A 6,000-nucleotide genomic window follows, 5' to 3' on the forward strand; every position below is an offset into this window, starting at 1 on the left:
CGAGAAAGAAGAAAATTCTGCCGCTTGTGATAGCATGGTTGAACTTGGAGAACAGTATGCTAAGTGAAATAAGCCAGGCAAAGACAAGTACTGCATGGTATCACTTATATGTGGACTCAGAAAAAACCGAACACATAAAAAGAGAGTAGAATGGTAGTTCCTGGGAAACTCAGTGATTGGGGAAATAGAAGAGACTGGTAAAAGAGTACAGACTTTCAGTTATAAGATGAATAAAGTCTGAAAAGTTCTACAGTGGACAAAATGCTATCAAATAACATTCATGCTACAGAGAAATTAGTGATGAGAGGAAGAGTCAATCAGTGAGGCAAACTTCATTGTTGTCTTATTTTAAGAAATTGCCCCAGCCACCCCAACCTTCAGCAACTACCACAGCAGCCATCAACATGAAGGCAAGACCCTCCATCAGCAAAAAGTTAATAATTTCGTGAAAGCTCAGATGATGGTTAGCATTTTTTGTTAATATTTTTATTAAATTTTTTAATGTTTATTTACTTTTCAGAGAGAGACAGAGTGTGAGCAGAGGAGGGGCAGAGTGAGAGGGAGGCACAGAATCTGAAGTGACTCCAGGCTCTGAGCCACCAGCACAGTGCCCAAAGTGGGGCTTGAACTCATGAGCCTTGAGATCATGACCTGAGCTGAAGTTGGATGCTTAACCGACTGAGTCACCCAGGTGCCCCAATAAAGTATTTTTAAATTAAGGTATGTATATTGTTTTTTTAAACATAATACTGTAGCACACTTAGACTACAGTATAGTGTAAACATAACTTTTATATGCACTGGGAAACCAAAAAATTCATTTGACTAGCTTGATTGTGATACTGGCTTTATTGTGGTGGTCTGGAGCTGAATGAACATCCACTGTCTGTGAGGTATACCTATAATTCAGTCTATAGCACTGGTATTTGTTGTTAAGATAACGTAATTTTTACCTTTGTTATTTTTGCCTCTTAGTGTTGATGGGGGAGAAAAAAAATCCCTGCAGCAACTCAGTTTCAGCAAGGGGCCTTAGGCTGATTAGAATTGGGTTTCAATTCTAAATCCCCAGGAGGGAGCACTGGTGGTTCAGTGGTAGAATTCTTGCCTTCCCGCCACCCCCCCCCCCCCGCCCCCACCAGGAGGGAGAATCAGATTGACAGAGGTTAGATTATATATCCGTGCTTGAGCACTCAGTTTTGGCCAGGGTCACGTTATTTAGTGCATATCAGGCTGATGGGGCCCACCTTTGTTGACCCGAGACAGTTTCCAGTGGATGCTTAACCGGAAGCTGGTCAGTTATCTTAAACATTATTTACTATTAGAAAATCGGTGTAAAAACTATATAGAATTGAGCAGAAAAGAGCAATATAGTATATTTTCCAATTTTTATGTCTAAAACTAAGAATAAGGGCTTCCCAGAATAAGCCCTTGGGAAGTTTATTAGTTAGAAAATGTTATGATTGAAAAAGACTTAAAAGAGAAAGAGCTTGAAATGAGTATTTTATATCTGTATTTAAAGTTGAAGTAATTGGTGTGCTTAAACTTCCAATATGAAGTCATAGAACTACAAAGCAAAATGAACTTATGGTTAAATATTGCAACTTGCTTTGTCTGAAATTACCTAAGTACTATATAGGTGCTAATGAATTCTCCAACTTGAGGAGACATGCAGTGAAAATTGCATCATTCTTTGGTTCTGAGGGCTGCTGTAAGCAGTGATTTTTTTTTTCCACACATACTTTTTTCCTTTAAATTGCTACCTTGTGCCAAATTAAGAGATATGAATTTGCAAATAGCTTCATTTTATGTGCTGCAATAATAACTAGATTCACCAAGGAAAAGTAACCTCAGCTACCTTTACAAAAGCTCATTTCACATTTATTATTTTCACTTTATACCTGTGTCACTACAATTTATTTTTTTCGGTGACCCATGTTAGAAGGAGCTTTCCTGTGTCTGAGAGTGTCATGACCAGTGTCTTTAATGTCAGAGAAGGTGTAATTAGCTGGAAACATGGCTGGAGGTCACAGTTTCTAAGTAGCAACATGTCTTTACTTTTGGCTTGGAGCACAGTGGCAAGCTTCTCTTCCTGTCTTCCAATTCTTTCCTCCTTGGCATTATAGTATAGTTGTTAGGAGTTTTGGTTCCAAAATGAGAAAGAACTGAACTCAAAACCCTGTTCAACCATGTACTAGTTTTAAGTTCTTGGGTAAGATACTAGGCTCCTGAGCTTAGTTTCTTCATCTGTAAAGAGGGATAATAACGTTATTACAAGGATTAAATGGGGTAATATTTGCAATGTACTTAGCAAGAATTTGGCACATAGTAAATGTTAAAAAGTAGTAGCAATGGTTAAAAATAATACTAATTATTATTTTCAGTGCTAGGCCTGGGGAAACAACAATGCATTGAGGCATGGTCCTTGTCTTGAAGGAACTCATAGACCAACAGAGCATGGGACTCAAAGTGTCATTGTACATGTATCTTTATGTTGGGGAGGCACTTGGTATTTGATAGTTGGTTCTTGATATTTCCATTAAGCACTACATTATTATTATTTTTTAGTAACCTATAAAGTTTATTCTTAACTTTGGATTTTAAGAACATTATACTCAGAGCAAATTGTTGTAAATGACTCACTAGAACTGTAGGTGTTGGCATTCTTTGCCTTGTTCTTTGTTTTGTCCCAGTCACACAGGCTGCCAGTCTCATTCTTAGGTACTAAGGAGAGATCAAGATTAAAAAAAAAAAAGAAGTATATTCAATTTAGATGATTGGCTCTAGTACCAGTTTTAGAGATGGAGATGAGAGTCTAGACGCAAACCTCAGCAATCTATCCAGAACTGAGGCAAAGAGAAACAGGCTCAAGTCATTCAGTGGTACCCAGGGCCATATGTCCTCCAGGCACCTGTACCCGGGGGGAAGACGGAACAGAGAACCTAGGAATTCAGGAAGTCTGGGTAGGAGTTGAAACCAGCAGCCTGACCTTCACACAAGCAGTCTAAACTGGGCGTTAGGTAAGGGGAGAGAAGGGCAGAGCTCTGTGCTAACAATGCTTTTGCCCAGTAGTGTCTAAACCTTTCTGATTGTTGATCTTTGTGTATCTGTAAGTCCTATATACAGGTACCTCTATTACTAGTAGCATATTAGTACATAATAAAGTTCATTGTTAATGATAATTGCAGTTGCTTTAAATAATTTAAGAAGTAATTTAGATTCATTTTGGCTGGCTTCTTGGCAGATTTGATTATATTGTTAGTGTTTTTAAATTAAGATAGTCTGATGAAGAAAAGATTGGGCTGCTGTCTTAATGTTTGGTGTTGCATTTGCTTTGTCAGTGTTATCTTCACTTTGCCTTTTCTTTGCATTTTATTTTATTTTAAAGATGAATTTTTTAAAATGTTTATTTTTGAGAGAGAGAGAGAGAAAGAGAGAGAACGGGGTAGGGGCAGAGAGAAAGGGGAACAGAGAATCTGAAGCAGGTTCTGTGCTGACATCAGAGAGCCCCATGTGGGGCTTGAACTCGCAAACCATGAGATCATGACCTGGACTGAAGTCAGATGCTTAACTGACTGAGCTACCCAGGCACCCTCTCTTTGCATTTTGTAGCCATTGTATGAAGGTTAGGTTAGTAATTCATAAATACACTTAACTGGGAAAAGACAGAAATAAATTTCTATATATTGAAATCCAGTGAAAAAGTAGGGTCCCCTTCCTTATCTCTTTCTATTTGTAAAACTCCTTTTCCTTCATATGACCTTGCATATCACATGGACCTTATATCCTCCCCACATTCAAAGAACGAACAGTCACAATATAATCCTTTTGTTTTTTTCTGAACTGATGTTGGAAGAGATTGGGAAAAGTTAAGGAAGCTTCTTAAAGGAGAAAGATAGTTTGATGTGCAGGGCTGCAGAGAAGAAGAGGAAAAGTAGAGGTTAAAAACATGGGAAATTATAATTTTGCAATGATAGAGTATACATAACACTATACACTCAACATGTTTTTCCTTGCTACTTGCCTATCCAAATCCTTTTTAGCTCAAGATCCACTTTTCCATTAGCCTGTAGTAGACTATATTTTCTAAAAATGGAGGCAATAATATTTCCCATCCCACGCGATCTTTTTCCATGGTGACCTTGACACTCTTCATTCACTTAAGAAGTTATATAGGGGTACCTGGGTGGCTCAGTTGGTTGAGCATCCGACTTCGGCTCAAGTCATGATCTGTTTGTGAGTTCGAGCCCCACGTTGAGCTCTGTGCTGGCAGCTCAGAGCCTGGAGCCTGCTTTGGATTCTGTCTCCTTCTCTCTCTGCCCCTCCCCACTTGTGCTCTCTCTGTCTCTCAAAAATAAATAAATGAAAAAAGAATTAAAAAAAAAGAAGTTATATAGATGGCATTAGTGCATGAAAAAATGTTCAACATCACTAGCCATTAGGGAAATGCAAATGAAGACTATAATGAGATATTCCTAACACACCTACTATAATAGCTAAAATTAAAAAAAAAATAGTGCTAGTACCAAATTCTGGTGAGGAAAGGGAGAAACTGTATCTCTCATACATTGCAGGTGGAGGTATAAAATTGTATGGCCACCCTGGAAAATAGTTTAGCAGTTTTTTTAAAAAAACTAAACATGTATTTAACATATAATCCAGCAGTGACTCCTGGCATTTCTCCTGGAGAAAAAGAAAATTTATGTTCAAAAAAAAAAACCTTTATGTAAATGTTCATACCTTTATTTATAATAGTTCCAAACTGTAAACAACCAAAATGTCCTACAATACAACCCATAGGTGATTGGCTAAGCAAATGGTGGCATATCCATACAGTGAATACTACTTAACTATAAAAAGGAACTATTGATACAAATAACAGTTCGGCTGAATTTCAAGGGCATAATGCTGAGTGAAAAACATCAATCTTAAAAGGCCACATACTGTTTAATTTCATTTATATAACATTCCTGAAATGATAGAATTATAGATATGGAGATAAATTGGTGGTTGCTTGAGTTTAGGGATGGTGGGGGAGGAGTAGCACGAGAGATCTTTGTGGTGATAGTTCAGTATCTTAATTGTGGTGATGGTTCCATGAATGTACAAATGTGACCAAAGGGACAGAAAATGACAATGTCAATATCTTGGTTTTGAGATTTCTTGATTTTTAAAAAAGTTTTTATTTAAGTAATCTCTATACCTAACATGGGGCTCTAACTCATGACCCCAAGATCAAGCATTATGTGCTCTTCCAACTGAGCCAGCCAGGCACCCTGAGATTTCTTGATTTTGAGTAACTGTAGTTACTAAGATGTAACTGTTGGGGGAAACTGAAGTGAAGTATGTAGGTTATCTCTGTATTTTTTGTGAATTTATAATTATTTCAAAATAAAAAAATTGAAAGAATGTAAGAGACTACATTTAGATTAGATCATCATCAGCCTTTGTCTCCATTCTTTCCTTGACCCTGGAAAGACTACCAGAGGGGTGTCAAGGGGCACACACCAGAAATATTTTATAATTTCTCTTATGGATTTTTTCTTTGATTTCGGTATTACGTGGAATTGTGTTATTTAATTTCCAAATATCTAGAAATAATTTGACTTCTAAATATCTTACTGTAATTAGTTTGTATTTTTTTTACTTTATTTAAAAATTTTTTTAAATTATTTTATTTTATTTTATTTTTTTGGAGGTTTTGTTTTTATTTTTTTTTAAATATGAAATTTATTGTCAAATTGGTTTCTGTACAACACCCAGTACTCATCGCAACAGGTGCCCTCCTCAATACCCATCACCCACCCTCCCCTCCCTCCCACCCCCCATCAACCCTCAGATTGTTCTCAGTTTTTAAGAGTCTCCTATGGTTTGGCTCCCTCCCTCTCTAACTTTTTTTTTTCTTTCCCCTCCCCCATGGTCTTCTGTTAAGTTTCTCAGGATCCACATAAGAGTGAAAACATACAGTATCTTTCTCTGTATGATTTATTTCACTTAGCATAAC

The sequence above is a fragment of the Lynx canadensis genome, chromosome D3 (assembly GCF_007474595.2).
Source record: "Lynx canadensis isolate LIC74 chromosome D3, mLynCan4.pri.v2, whole genome shotgun sequence".
NCBI lineage: Eukaryota > Metazoa > Chordata > Mammalia > Carnivora > Felidae > Lynx > Lynx canadensis.